The sequence below is a fragment of the Echinops telfairi genome, unplaced genomic scaffold, assembly GCF_000313985.2.
Source record: "Echinops telfairi isolate 266 unplaced genomic scaffold, ASM31398v2 ScPeMD7_9;HRSCAF=40, whole genome shotgun sequence".
In the NCBI taxonomy this organism is placed as follows: domain Eukaryota; kingdom Metazoa; phylum Chordata; class Mammalia; order Afrosoricida; family Tenrecidae; genus Echinops; species Echinops telfairi.
In genome coordinates this window covers 56,910,602-56,926,985 of record NW_022103906.1, presented here as the reverse complement: position 1 = coordinate 56,926,985, position 16,384 = coordinate 56,910,602, and the positions used below count along the sequence as shown (strand labels likewise).

The 16,384-nt window shown below is 40.5% G+C and overlaps 1 long non-coding RNA gene across 3 annotated transcripts in view; it reads right to left on the bottom strand.

The window, feature by feature from the left end:
• Positions 1 to 16,384, bottom strand: part of LOC123521325 — a 92,008-nt gene that overhangs the window by 65,755 nt on the left and 9,869 nt on the right. Inside the window, exon 3 of one of the 3 annotated variants that reach the window (XR_006679781.1) lies at positions 2,564 to 2,658. The exons of the other annotated variants lie outside the window; for them this stretch is intronic. This is a non-coding gene — a long non-coding RNA (uncharacterized LOC123521325). Of the gene's footprint in view, positions 1 to 2,563; positions 2,659 to 16,384 lie in introns of those variants that run through there. 3 annotated transcript variants of the gene reach the window in all.

Sequence of the window (16,384 nt, the reverse complement as noted above, 5' to 3'; positions counted from 1 at the left end):
TTTTGACACACTTAGTCTTAGTGAAATATATATCCTAAAGAATCAGCACCACGTTTGAGGCAATTAATGGATGTTTATCAGAAAACAAACTACTACATTTTAGTATCCATAATATTTAGTTTTTAAATGGATATAATATACCACCCTTAGAAGGCTAGTGGGCAACCTAGCCAGAAATATAAAGCTTCTACTGAGAGGAAAGACATTCCACAAGGCAGGAGCCCATCTCCACAGCAGTTAGCTCAGCCATGCATGTGTAGGTGCTGCTCCAGCACAGTAGCTACAAACCATTTCTATGCCAGGAAGTACACTTAATGCAGCTGCTGGTGCATAGTAAATATTTGATCCTAATTAGACCTAATGAGTGCATTGTAATTCTGTATCCACCATGTTTTTGCAGGGCACTGACCCACAAATACTGGGGGGCAGGAGGGGCTGTGGGGAGTGGATATAGGACTAGAAGCGTTCTAACAAACAATATGAACATTTCTTATTTCTCTGAGTCTTCCTCCATGAGATGGAGTGACGTAGTGACTGCCGCAGTGGGCTCAGGCACAGGAACAAGTGGGAAGATGGGAATGTTCCACTCGGTTGTGCACAGGGTCGCAGAGGGTTGGAACAGACTCAATGGCACGTAACAGCCTTGCTCTAAGTCAGACAGTGATGACGAAGATTTGTCTGGGAGTCTGTTTTAAAGCAGATCATAGTTAAAAAAAATCAGGAAAATTATAAATTAGGTAAGACTTCAATAGAATGTTCTTTGTAATAAAATGGCTTAAATTCTCTTTATTTTCATTCATTGAGAAGTTCAGATAAAATATGCCTTCTAAAAATTTATTCTGGCAAATTTTAATTCAGGTGTCATTTTAAAATGTGACTAAAGAGGTGTAAACCTATTTTACAAGTGCTTCTCTTAGAAGAGATCATAATTAAGTAGGGAAAAGGATAATTTTGAGGAACAACAACAACACCAAAAATAATGTCTTTGTTCATACTTTAATGTCAGTAGAAAGACTCTGATCCTTTTAGCAGATAGATACATGTAAGTACCTTTGCATAAAACACACATACATAATTTAAATACTTTCAAATATAATGTTAAAAGTTATATTTTCTGATTTCCCCCCTATTCTTCTAAAGCCAGATTGGATCTGAACTTCCAACATTATTCACCATGCTTTTAAAGTTTTATGCTTAAAGAGTATGCCTTCAAAAATAAACACAAACTTTATTAAGGGACATTTACATAAAGTCATTTGATACATACTGCCTTTACCAACTGTGAGAAGTTAGATAGCTGAGGTTTTACCTCTCCCTCCAACCTCCCATCATTAAGAACGAGAGCTTCTTCACCTATTACACCATGCCATAAAACCACCCAAATCCACTGCTGTTGAGTTGATTCCCAAGCACAGTACCTCAGCAGAGGGTTTCCAAAGCTGTAAATCTTTCCTGGAGCATAGTCTCATCTTTCTCCCACAGAGTGGCTAGTGACCTTGAACCACTGACATTGAGGCTAGCAGTCCAGCAGCCCCACTATGTCTCCTTGCACCATACCAGAAAACAAACAAACAACCTCACTGTCTTCCAGCAGATGCCAACTCACAGTGACCCTGTAGGACAGGGAAGACTGTTGCTCTGAGTTTCAGACACTGTAACTGTTCATGGAGTAGAAAGCCTCGTCTCTCTGTCTCTCTGTCTCTCCGGCGGAGCCCCTGGTGATTTCAAACTGTGGACAGTGGGGTTAGCAGTCCAACAATATAGCCACTACGCCACCAGAGCTCCTACCAGATCAGAGGGTCTGAGAAATGTCTAGGACTCCTGACTCCAGAAATATAGAAGACAATACAGGCAGACTAGGGAGAATCATTCTCAGGCACTGGGAGGTAGATGTTCGAAGAGAATTATTCCCATGGCTGCTCCAACCTACTAGGGAGGCTGAGGAGTACCATCTAGCCATGAACCAGTAAAGTTTCATGAAATGCATCCATAACCTTGTCTATGACAGCCAACAGCTGGAAAAACTGAGGTCATATCTAAATATGCATGAGGCAGCTATTATTTTATTTATTTTTAAAGTCATTTCATTGTGGGCTCATACAGCTCTTATCACCATCCATCCATCCATCCATCCATCCATCCATCCATCCATCCATCCATCCATCCATTGTGTCAAGCACATTTGCACATTTTTTGCCATCATCATTCTCAAAACATTTCCTTTCTACTTGAGTCCTTGGTATCAGCTCCTCATTTCTCCCCTCCTCCCCCACCCTCCCTCCCTCACAAACCCTTGATACTTTATAAATTGTTTTTTTTTTTTCACATCTTACACTGACCAATGTCTCCCTCCACCCACTTTTCTGTTGTCCATCCCCCAGGGAGGGGGTTATGTGTAGATCCTTGTGATCGGTTCCCCCTTTGAGAGATCTATTATTAATGAAACCATCAATTCCCTTCCTGCGGCACAATAGTGCTGTAGCATTTAGTTTTGGTCAAGGACAAGGTTATATCAAGAGGATCCTACGTTCTGGCAAACTCACCACAGGCCTGAGGTCAGACAGGTCTCTCACAGAGAGAGCTGGTATACTCAAGCAAATCCGCTCCCTTGCCACAGTGCACTTCTGACAACTTCGCTTCATAAGGATGATAGATGGCCTGTTCACGGAAAAGAATTGATTGGCGTCAACTGAATCTTGGTCTTATCATGCAGAAGGGTCACTGTCATCTGAAAGGATACAGGTCTATCCTTAGAACATATCTGAATGATACTTCTTTAACGAGTTGGTGGAAAATGTCCTAAGAAAATGATAGGCTCCAGATGGGAGGTGTTTGACACGAACAAGGGGGGTGGGGGAGGAGGGTGGTGATGGGGAAAGGTTTTCAGTCATAAAGACACAATTTGAAATGTATTATAAAGAGACCATCCTAAATGATGCTAAGCACAGTGTTTCCTGGTAGGCATTAGGAGAAGGAGAAAGCGCAATAAAAATTGCCAGTGAATTTTGAAGTAGCACCAGGTCTTAAAACCCAGAGGTGACTATCAGGCAGGTGCCATATGGCCCATTAACTCAGATCACAAAGCCTTCAAAAACCCATAGAGATGATTTCATGGTGACCCCATTGGGCAGAGCAGGGGTTCCAAGATTGTAAACCTTTCTGGGAGCAAACAGCCTAGTCTTTCACCTGTGGAGCGGCTGGTGAGCTTGAACTGCTGACCTTCCAGTTAGCAGCTCAGTGCAGTGAAAATGGTTACTCACTTGACGACTAGCTGAAGGGTTGGAGGTTCCTAGGTCCATCTACCTAGAGACGCTCGGAAAGACAGGCCTGAGGCTCAGCTCCTGAAAGTCAGGGCCTTGAGACCCCGATGGAGCAGTTCTCCTCTAGACACATGGGTTTCCGTGAGTTGGAATCAGTTCAGAGGCCACTAACAGCAACGACAACAACAACCACACTCAACAAGCATCACTCTCTACAGAATATACAAACTATACCAGCTTTGGACTAATTATGACACTAGTCATATTTATACTTTTCCTTCTAATTACATGAAAGAAGGGGTGACTGCTCATTCTCCATACTTCACTTCTTATACAATCTGATCTTGCTTATCCCTTTCTTAGTAGCTTTTTCATATTTATTATAAGAATAAATTAAGTGGGATATTAGAAAAACAGATATGAAATAAAGATATTACACCAAGGTGGTTAAAATGCAAATCAAAACCAAACAAAAAATGCAAAACTAAAACAAGTCTCTGATTTTTACAAATGTTATATTTTAAAGGAACCATAAAATCAAGACAATGTGATATGAACACACACGAAGACATCAAGAATTTTAATGGCCTACAAACGCCATAAAAACCACGACTCACATTAGAAAGAGTAGCTCTGCAAGTTCCAAAGATTATTGTAAAATAAATGAAAAATGTGCCCCCACTCCGGCCACAATTTGGCTGTTTAATCCACCTGGAGTTTAAATGATGTTTTCCAAAAATCTCGGCAGTTAATTTCTGATGAGGAGAATACTTCACAGATGTTTACTCTTCTGTTCTACGACCCCAGCTCTAGGAAGTGTTTCTATGTCAATTGGTCCACAGACGTAAAGGGAGTGTGAAAGCAAGCCAACAGCCCCGTTCCGGTGTGGCTTGAGCCCTGGAGAACTTTAACTAGAAGGACTGTCGACAAAGCCAATCTGCTAAACGCAGTATAAGCAATCCAAGTTATGTCGAGGACCCACTTCTAAAGAAGGTTTCCACTTCTCCACGTTTGGGATGGCTGCCCTCTTGGACTGCCTGGAGAAGGAAGAAGGATGCCATTCAGGAAGCAGAGAAAGCAGGGAATACCTTGACATGTTGTCCACCTGCTTAATTACTTTGAACCTCTGTGGCTTCTACGACAATATGGAACATTTAGATTACCAAAAAATACCTTTAAGCAACAGGGTTTCAGACAGAGAAGTATCTGATTGCTCATTATGCTCCCATTTCAGAAATGAGACTGGAAATTAACCTGTGGAAAAAAGGTAGAGCAGGCAAAATACCCTAATGATTTCCTTTCAATTTTTGATTTGTGAATAGAGAAAATGAACAATTAAATCTCCTATCAATTTTTTTCCCTTTAACTACCCCTTCTAATATTTCGATGTTTTTCTTCCCACTGCTCTTTGTTGTAAACTTCATGTGCTAGTCAAGACACTTTGGAAGGCGATACCTTTATAAAAGGCTCTCAAGATAGGAAAGTAGTATTTAACTTTAATGTCGTTCCTTTCATGCCTGTATCACAAGTCTATCTGAGCAGCTGTTCTGAGTCTTGGGGAATTAAACCAGCCTCAATTCCGTCAAAGTAAAAGATAAAGGCAGGAAGACTCGGCAGTCTGACAGACAGAAACCTGTTTGACCTAAGATTGTTCCACCTTGAATCACACACCAGAGCGCTAAGGGTATCAATTACTTCAGCTATGTCAAGTCCTTAAAACACCTGCTTCCCTTCCAGCTAGTACTATACAATTGGATGGCCAAGATCAGGCTTGAGGCACTTAAAATAATCTCCATAATCTCTCTTATTTCACCCTTATTAGTGCGGTCATTTCCAAGCATGAACCTATACAAGTGGATTCGACCACTTCTGTGATAAATAGAAATGTCCATAGATTGTTACTATTGAGGTCGATGACCGTAATATAGACTTGTCCATTTGATCTATCTCAAGATGTGTACAGGTCGGTGATATCAAAGCCTGTAATTCATTCAAACAGTTCGACTGGTGCTATACAAACTCAGACCCCGGCAATAACTCACAAATGGTCCATTGGCCAGCATAATTACTTATGTTACCCTTTGATTTCCACCCCCTAAATATTATATAAAAGACTCACAGGATCACACCACTCCACCATATTGCCCTTGCCGGGCCATCGATGGTTTCCACTGTTTAGTCTATTGGTCAGATCTCAGCCCTCATGTTACTTGACCGTGTCTCCTTTCCTTAAATTATTATTAGTTGGGATTTAATACATATAACATTCCAAATTTCAATCATGTCAAGTAGATTGTACAATTGCTACCACAATCACTTTCCAAACATTCTTTTTCTACATGGACTCCTTCATGTCGGCTCCCCTTGACCCCATCTCCACCACTGTACCCCTTCCTTTCAAACCCCTTATTCTACTTGGTGTCCCTTTAGGTTCATCAATCCTGGGTTTCATAAACCAAAACCTGGAAAGCATATAGCATAGCTTCAAGAGGGTGACCTCCATTGACATACACCTCTGAGATACACTCTAATGGGATCAAACAAGAACCAAGCAAAACAATAAAAACCAAAAATACAGACAAATTTGGAAACCAGATCAGGTCCAGCCCCTGTCATAGGGGGGGGGTCTACTGACAAATTTTTAAGTGTTCAGGTCAGATTTATGCCTTCGAAATTGTATACGCCTCTCTCCCAAACACTCTGTTTAGTGACCACTTTCCTCCCTTCCCTAAGTTTTAGAAACGGGTAGTTCTCGGGAGGTTGATTTCTTATGCAGCTCCACAAATGAATCTTGAGCTCCAATTGTCATCCATCACCTTCTGCACACTGGATTCTCACAATTTACGCTCTGAAACGGATCCCTCCTTTGACTTCGGCTTCTGTGGATTCCAGCCCTTCCGTGACTGATGATGGTGCGCGTCTTCCATCATGCCTCTTTGAAGTGCTTCATCTTCCTGCCTTGCACGGAACAGGGCCCTCGTGCATTTCCTCCAGTCTCCTTGGAAAAGTCTTCTCAGGTTCATCCATTTGTGCCCCTTCTTTCTCCCGACCTCTCAATCGTGCAGTGACTAAGGGCCCAACCTTTCCTTTTTCCTACGGTCATGTTCTTGGCAATCCCACCCCTCTCCTCCCCTCAGATGTCATTGTGATCGCAGCTCCTTGTCATCTCCTCCGATAGCCTGACTTGTTCTCCGGCGCCGTCAGCTCTCCTGGGCGATCACCACGCTGGCTCCACTAGTCTTTGCTCCAAACTGCCCCTCTGCCTCCTTGCAGACTGTTCTCAGTGCCACAGCAGGATCCTCTTTTATACTGTTTAATCACCCTTTCATCATCAGATTGGAACACAACCCTACTAAAACAGTAGCAGTGCAAACAATGAAAGCGGGGATCTTTGTAAGGCTGAAACCTGATGGAAAAGGAAAACTCCAAGTAATTAGCAAGTGATAGAAAAGTGGTAAATGTCCACCTCGTCAAACATGGGAGACTGCTGACACTCTGGGGTTCTGCTCTCGCAGGTTCCACACATAAACTGACGTCGTTCTAATGCTCCGTGAGTCCGTCTAGTCAGCTGGAAGGCCTTTTTGCACTGTGTTGGAACCCTTGCCTCCATACCTGTGCGTGAAATTCCATTTGGGATGAAATTCCATTTGGGAACGGTGTTTTCTTTGTTAGGTGCATGATCTAGGGCGTGTCCTAAACCTAGTCACTTGTGAACTATGAAAAGAGAAACGTCGGCACAGACTCACCCGGGGAAGACAGAAGTGCATGCAAGGATCGTGAAGGCCCCGAGGGACCAGGTTTACAGGTGCTGAGCGAAGGTCTTCCCTCTACAGCAGAAAGAGAGGAGCGTGGAAGAGGGAGAGGAGGAAGGGAGAGAGACCCGCTCCCTCACTCCCCTAATCCAAACCCACTGCTGTTGAGGCGATGTGTATTCAGGCCCACCTGGAGAAGACTAGAGAAGGGCTGGCCCACGGACTTTTCAAGGCTGTAACCTTTACAGAAACATCATCCTTCTGTGGAGCAGCTGGTAGGTCAGCCTAGGGCTTAACCCCAGGGTTAAGGTTAGAGTTAGGGTTAGGGCTAACCAACAGGCTTCCCAATTTTCAATAGCTGCCTCAAAGAGTTGCTGGCTCTTCCTCAGTAATTCTCACCAGATCACATTTCAGTTCTGCTGTCCTCTTATGCTATCATAATTTGAAAGTTTGCAACATTTAAAAAATCCTATCCATGTTATTAATATTGTAAGCCAAGCTGAGAACTTGATTGAGCTTAGATCTTTAACTTCTCTTTAACATGCACAGCACTCTGGCATTCCCTGTCTCAACATCTTTTCCAGTTGGCAGTTGGCTTTTTGAAATGCTGTATCACCAAGGATGTAGCACAACTCTGGTGACTGGACCCCCGTTTGGGTCTCTATTTTACGCAGCACATTCCCATGCTCTATGCTGCCTGGACTTCCCACGCCTTGGACTCAGCTCTCATACCAGAAACAACCGTTTGTGTCCTGCCGTTTCACTTTCACTAAGTGGGAATGGACTCATCTTTTAAACTACCCTTGATTGCTCCATCTTTACTATACAGCAGGATTTTGACAAACGTGAGGAGACATAATCTGGGGGGAAAAGTATCTATATACACCAATAGCCCGACAATCACTCTAGAGCAAAGATGAGAAGCTAAGGGGACCGGGAAATTAGAGTCCTAGGAATGGAACAAACAGAACAGAATTAAAGAGAATATTGACATTGCGAGGAACAGGAGCTAATGCCAATGTGTGGAAGTTGACAGATGGAAACTAACTTGTTCTGTAAGGTTCACTGAAGACGCGATGGTAGACATCCACTGGGTTTGGGGTAGGATATAATTGGTCCCTGGAAAAGAAAAGGCATCAAGGAGCATACTTAGCTGGCTATCACAAGTATGAGTTGATGAACGCCCTTAGAGAAATGGAAATGTGCAAGGTGTTAAAACACGTGTCTTTCTTTTTAGTTACATAGAGACATTTTTATCCGAAAATGTTTACATTTATAAAATAAATAATCCCTGCTGCCAATTTTAAGACTGCGAATGAAAGCAGAAGAAAGAATTATGATCTTTCCCTTTCTGGAGTAATAATTTGTCATCAGAAAATTAAAGCAGAAAATATTATATTTTTCATGGTTTTAATGTCAGTTAAATATAGCAGAGTTAATTGCTATAACTCCAACCAAAAGATTTAATGCACATGTGTGGTGTGTGCATAGTTTCTCCATAGACATATATGTTTATGTTGGTCTATGAAGAAAATATATCTTTTATTTGAAATTATATATTTTTCTGAAAGTTAGTTCAAAGTGAGGAGGAAAAATGTAAACATTTCTTTCACTTTAACTCCTTATATGCCCCAAAGCAAACACCTGAGCAGAGTTAAAAGACTTGAATTCATAGCTGTGATCAGTAATGTCTTTATTCATTGAGAAATTTTGTTACAATATCCCTCTGTTAAAATTGTTCTTGAATGTTTATTTTAAAAATCCTACTCAAAGCTCAAAAATATTTTCCGAAATCACATTCATCTTTCATAGATCATTCCAGAAATAATACTCTTTCAAAATTTAAATGGAGCAAATACAACACTATTTCTAGAGTTCCTGGAGGATTTATAAACACCATTCTAAAAAGATGTTTCCCAAAAGACACAGCTCATCACAAAATTTTACCTGCATTTAGAACGTTGATGTTCATGGTGGCGACTAACACATAAGGGGGCTTCAAAAAGTTCATGGAAAATTCCATTATCTTTTCATTTTCTGTAAAGTTTTTGAGACCTTCTTGTGTCTGATTTTGGAGGGATTAATAAAAGTTCCTTTTCTGTTGCAGTCTCATTTACTGACAAAAGAGATTAGGTTTATCATTCTAGACACAATACACTCCTTTGCTTCTCCTGATGTCTAGCCTAAGTGAATGCTCTTCCTAAGAATTTCAGTGAGGATCCCTGATGATGTTCACAGTTATACGCTACACTGCTAACCACGAGTCAGCAGTGTGAACCTACCCCGTGGTACCAGGGAAGAAAAGCCTTCCGATCTGCTTCAATAACGAATGGAGACCAGAGAACCCTAAGGGACAAGTCAGCATCAATTGGACAGCACCCAACAGCAACAATCATGTCTTAAGCCATCTTATTGGCATATCACTCACATGTCATACAATTCAATAGGTCAATCACATCCAGAAGAGTTGCCCAATCATCATCACAATCCGTTTTTAAAACATTGTCTTCATTCACTAAGCTTCCAATTTTAGAAGTGTTGCCATTAACACTTGGCTCCCCAAATTATAGCTTTTGCTCTGAATATCTTTCTCCACCCCTTTCCTTCACAGTGACCATTCACCTCCCTGCTGTGGAGTCGATTCTGACTGTAGCCCAGGGGAGAGCTGCCTGTCATGTCTAAGACTGGAACTCTTTACAAGTATAGAAAGCCTCATCTTTCCTCTGAGGTGCAGCTGGTGGGGTCAAACCGCTGATGTGGTGGTTTACATTCCCACACATAACCCACCATGCCACCAGGGCTCATTTTTATTACCAGTTTGATTATAGTTCTTATTACCAGTTTTAATTTCATGATTACTTGGGCAATTAATGATCTGTCCACGGCTGTCATGCACGTCACTGTAAGCTCCCATGTCCCTAGTGACTGACACTGAGTCCAGTCCACTCAATAGCCTCTCAACAAATGATTATTTTTTTAAATGACGTGACGACTAATGGTGTAGTAAATGTTAATAGAGCCAGAAGTCTGATGTTTAGAATTTCAGCATTGATATCTTGTCAATGAGATAAATGCATAGCCACTTTAAATATGGTAATATTTCAATGAATAGCCCTTGCTGCTGACCCAGCAAGTGACTCCATCCCTTATTTTAATAAGTTATTTTATGATTACTATACCTTGGTGCATTCAATATTTGGTGGTGCTTATTATTTTATGAGTAGCAATCTTACATATAAATCATGAAGGAAGACAATTCAGTGTTTACTACTAAAACTAAATAGTGTTTCAAGTGACTACTGATAAATACTTTTAATAATAGTTATTGAATGAAATACCATCATAACAATCTTGTTTATGGTTTTATACTATCTGATTCTTTTATTTGTTAACTATTCCTTTCACCGTCACCTTGAAACCTATAAATCATGTGGAATTCATTGGTTGGAACTATGAGCCCTGAGTAATGATATATTTTTTTATTTTAAACAATTTTTGGGGTCATTTAGTCTTATTCTTACAACCAAGATATCTATACATAATGCGCGCTCTGAAGCAAATGGTTTGTGAACACTGTCAGCACTGTGTCAGAAGGACATCTGAGGAAAGGGTTCTTTGAGGTGAATGACAGGGGTCATGCTGGGTCTGTCCCTGCTGGTACAGTGAGCCACACCCTTTCCTCATGAATGAATCAGGATCCACTGCCAGCTCTGCCTTTCATATCGGAAAACACGGGGCTACTTATACCTGAGCACGATGCACTGGATTCACCTCCATTGGTTGGCCAGGCCATCTTTCCTGGGCCGTAAAGATGAAAAGAGAAAGGCAAAAGACAAGTATTTGATACATAATAGTGGGAGTTTGGCACGTGAGAAGTCTACCTACAAAGCTTGTTTCTGTTAGCAGGATCATTCTGGCTGCAACTTTGGATGCGATTGGAAGTAAGCGAGAATGAGCGTAAGGAATGGTCAGGATGCCCTTGGAAAATGTAAGGTAAAAATGTGTCAGCACCCATTTAACTAGGGCTAGCTTGATATGAAGGTGTGTGTGAAGAATCAATGAGCGGTGACAAAATACACATGATATCCAATTTGAATAATTGTCTAAGGTTCTAATCCTGTAACTAGGTGACACCACTATCAGGATACAGCCCTAGGGAAGAAGAACAGGCTTGGAATTGGAAGGTGATGAGTTCTAGAAGTACTGTATTTGAGCTACTTACGAGGGATTCAAATGACATGCTTATGGACTGCTTAGAAACGTGAGTGTGGAACTCGTGAGATATAAGGGATGGGACATGGATTTGAGATGACTTTAAAGAAGAAAACAGGAGAACGCAGAGAAGATGATGGAAAATTCGAGAAGGGACCGAACCCAAGGGATACCTTTAAGGTCAGGCAAAGAAAGAGGCACCTGTAGGTGGAATTCAGAAGGCTTAATAAGAGAGATGGAAGGGAAACCAGCCGCCTTCAATGTCACTCAGGCAAAGGAGAGGATGCTCCAATGAAGATCAGGGTCAACAACATCCATGTCCTCATCCGAAAGCCTTCCTCAGCTTCATTTTCAAATACTCTTTCATGCTAAGTCTTGTGAAACTTTTCATTTCTTGGAATGTCGCTCCCTTGGCGTAATAACAATTAAACGAGGTAATTTCAGTTGCTTCTTTGAATTCTTTGTGTTGTTAGACTAGCATGATTTTTCTCAATGATTTTATTGGGAATTAAATATTTTCTATATTTTCATGGACCTACGGGAAAACATGGGAAATATTTCTACTCTGAATTCTTGTGGTGTAAGTCTATATGGATATGTATGAGTATGATCCATCATTTGTCAAAACGCTTAAAAAAGATTGTGACGACTGCCAGCTTTTCTATTTTCACATATTAAAACGAGTTTGGCTAAAACACACAGAACTAATCTCAATTAAAATGTGTACGATTAAGCATTGGTTCCTGCCAATGGTAACAAACACTCACTAGTTTCCCCCACCCCCCACAATTGTTCAGTACACATACGAAGGAACAGTTTTGTGTGCGCCAAATTTCAAGACACGTGTTTTCGTTTCCAAGGAAACTGGCTGCACAGTGAGGAAGCCCCCAGCTTGCTCACGGAATGCCTGCTGTTCTGAACCCGTCCAGCCACTCTGTGGGAGAAAGGCCTGGTGATTGTGTCCGTGAAGGTTACAGGCAAGGAAACCCAAGGAGGCATTTCTACTTCGTCATTTGGGGTCGAAAATAATTCGACCCCAAATAATAATATTATTAAGTTACATAGTAAACTTTTCAATAAATATAGACAGCAGACAGTGCTTGCACAGCATCGATCACCCTTCAGGACCATCACCCATATTCTTTGTGTTGTCCCAAGAGGCCTGTCTGTATGTAATAAAGTCGCTTTTCATACATTAACTGCACCAATGGCATTTAAGACAGAAATGATTTCTTTTCAAACTGCTATCCCCAATCCAGTCTTGGAGAGGTAAGATAAAAACTATTAAAAAATTAAAATTCACAAGTATATTCAAACCCCATTGTCAACTCTCATAAAGCACAATTACAAAATATGTAATACACTAAAGAGTAAATATAACATTTAGGCTCAAGGACTTGATTGTAATATTCTCATGTGGAAATATACACACATAAAAAAACCTTGAATTTAGGTTGACACAAGATATTTGTGTGTTAAAGAACTAAGTTCGTTTTCTTTTCTAGTTCACTATTCATGGAAGCTTTGCACCCTAGGTAAAATTATAGAGGTATAGACCAAACATTACAGCATCTGTTATAGTGTTTCATTTTGAAACAATTTTGCAGAAAATGAGGATTGCCTTAAGTCAAAAATTAATACTGCTACCAAATATTGGCAACTGAGAAATGTATTCAGAATATATTCTGTATATTTAGAATGTTATATTTAGGATGGAGGAGATAGAATGGAAGACCTTTTTCATGTTTGTCTTTATTCAGACATTTTAAAACTGAAAAGAATAATATAGTAAATATTCATGGACACACCATTCAACTTAAGCTATAAAACATAAATGAATTCAATGACAACCCTTTAGAAATCTAGCTGAATGAAATCTTCCCTTCAGTAGTAACCAAAACCTGAAATCGGGTCATTGACAGTTCAGATATTTCCTTGAATATTTATGATATAATTTTTAAAGAATATGTTGTTTTTAAGGTTAAAGTGGTTTCTTTCTAAGAAGTCCTGGTGCTGCTGTGGGTTAGGCACTAGCCTGCTAATCACAGGTCAGTGGTTCAAACCCATGAGCTGCTCCATAGGAGAAAGGTGAGGTTGTCTGCTCCCATAAAACTTACACTCTTGGAAACTATATACATAAGGTGGTTATGCATGAGAATTGACTCAATGACAGTGATTTATATATAAAACATATACAGCTATTTCTTTATATGCCTTGTAAGTTTTTATCTCGAAGGAGTGTTTCAAAGTTTATTGATTGTTTTTCTATAATTACTGATATCATGTAACAGTGTTCTTCCAAGTATTTTTACAAATATTCTTTTTTTTAAAAAATCACTTTAGTGGGGGCTCATACAACTCTTATCACAATCCATACATCCATCCATTGTGTCAAGCACATTTGTACATTTGTTGCCATCATCATTCTTAAAACATTTACTTTCTACTTGAGCCCTTGGTATCAGCTCCTAATTTTCCCCTCCCTCACTGCTGTTCCTGCCTCATGAACTCGTGATGATTTATAAGTTATTATTTTGTCACATCTTACACTGTCCGAAGTCTCCCTTCACCCACTTTTCTGTTGTCCGTCCCCCAGGTAGGAGGTTATATGTAGATCCTTGTAATCAGTTCCCCCTTTCCACCCCACCCACCCTCCACCCTCCAGGTATCACCACTCTCACCACTGATCCTGAAGGGATCATCTGTCCTGGATTCCCTGTGTTTCCAGCTCCTATCTGTACCAGTGTACATCCTCTGATCTAGCCAGATTTGTAAGGTAGAATTGGGATCATGATAGTGGGGGGTGGGGAAGGCAAGCATTTAAGAACTAGAGGAAAGTTGTATGTTTCATCGTTGCTACACTCCACCCTGACTGGCTCGTCTCCTCCTGTGACTCTTCTGTAAGGGGATGTCTAGTTGCTTACGGATGGGTCTTGGGTCCCCAATCGGTACTCCTCTTCATTCACAATGATTTGATTTTTTGTTCTTTGATGCCTGATACCTAATCCCTTCGACACCTCATGATCACACAGGCTGGTGTGCTTCTTCCATGTGGGCTTTGTTGCTTCTGAGCAAGATGGCTGCTTGTTTACCTTCAAGTCTTTAAGACCCCAGACGTTATATCTTGTGATAGCCAGGCACCATCAGCTTTCTTTGCCACATTTGCTTATGCACCCATTTGTCTTCAGCGATCGTATTGGGAAGGTGAGCACACAATGATATGATCTTTTTGTTCTTTGATGCCTGATAACTGTATATTGTTTATACAAATATTCTTTTATTTAGTCATGGAGAATATTAAGAAGAATTCCTGGTAAAAAGTATATATGGGAAGATATAAAATGATGCACTTGGTCATAATGGATATTTAAACTTCATTACTTGTTGTTTAATTTTAATAAATACCTAAAATAGATTAAAGATTGTAATGATAAACAGCTCACCACAATCAAATTTTCTACACTTTAGTATAAACACTAACACTGTGATTACAGACAAATTTTTACAAGCAGTAGTTATTAAGTGATAGGTCTCATCAAGTGAGATAGAAAAGCATGTGCCAATTCTAAATTAACTTTAGAACTTTAAATATATCTATAGCCTTGATGGTTTAGTGGGTTACGTGTTGGGCTTCTAACTTGCCAGGTCAGCAGTTGGAAACCCCCAGCTGCTCTGCTGGAGAAAGATGAGGCTTTATGCTCTGATAAAGATTTACAGCCCGGGCAACCCACGGGAGGATTTCTACTCCGTCCTACAGGGTCATTATGAATGTGAGTCAAAATGATGGCAGAGTTTTCTGAGATAAAGATGCTGAAGCACCAAATTAAATAAAGATGCCTTTTGTTTTAGAGACAGCCGTCTTAAATTTTCTGCTCAAAAACAACTTTCATTATTCTCTGAAAATATTTAATGGCTACTGAATGTATTTGCTCACTCAGCTTTTCATTACTTTGCTTGGTTTTATTAGCTTCTCATCATGAGTGATATTCTTGTGTGATAGCAGGCACAGAGTTAAACACTTGCTTACCTCTATAGTAGTCGTACCCTGGCTTGAATGAAAAGAATGGCCGACATAGAAAGGATAATTTAGGGACAAAATTCCGTGTCAGAAATATAATTTGATTTCTGTGGTAAGAAGTCATTAACACTACCTTCAGTGGTCATACACTGTAAACTATTTACTCTTCCCAGAGGTTAACATTTAACTGGTCCTGCATACTCAGAGGAAATGACCCTCCTCACGTCCCAGTGAGGGCTGGCTCTCTCAGCTGGACACCTCACTCCCTTTGGGGGTTAGCGCTCATGTTCCATCTCTATCTCCACTGCTCTCCAGCCCGATCCTTCAGTTTACAGGCCCCTCCTCAGGCTTACTCTGAGATGTGCTCATGAAGGCCACACTTTCAAACACTTGATTTGTTGATACAACAACAGTATAGCATCTAACTTATTTATCTAACTGCACACACACACCACACACACACACCATACACACACATTTGCAAAAATATATACAAGTGTTTCAAAAGTTTGTTGAAAAATTCCAGTATCTTTAAATTCCATTTTCCATGGATTTGTGATGCCCCCATCTACATACTCATAGAAACCTATATAGCAGCACGCACACACACACATACAAACAAGCACAAGCACACACACAACATACATTTATGTGACACCAGTGGCACAGTGGGAGAAACGGAGGCTTTCTTCTGCCGTCAAGAGTTCCAGTCTCAGGAGCCCCTGTCCTAGGGGTTGCCATGAGTCAGAATGGGTTGAAGTGCTTGACTGCTGACTGATCTTTCAAACCCACCAGCAGCTCCTGGGGAGAAAGGAGTGGCTGTCTATGTCCATAATGATTCAAACCTTGAATACCCTCTAAGCCAGTTCCACTTTGTCCTATAGGGTCACCATAAAGCAAAGAGACTGATCAGCAGTGAGTTTGATACACACACACACACACACAAACACACACACCACACATACCATATAAATCTAAAAATATTTACTAGTGTTTAATTCTTGACAGTGGTCATGTTAGTCTCAATATAATAAAAAAATTTTAAGTAAATTCTTTCATAGTGAAAGAGAGAGAAAATAGTTTTTAGCGGAATCAAAAGTGTTTTTGGAAAGGACATTGAGCCGCACATCTATAGAATGCAC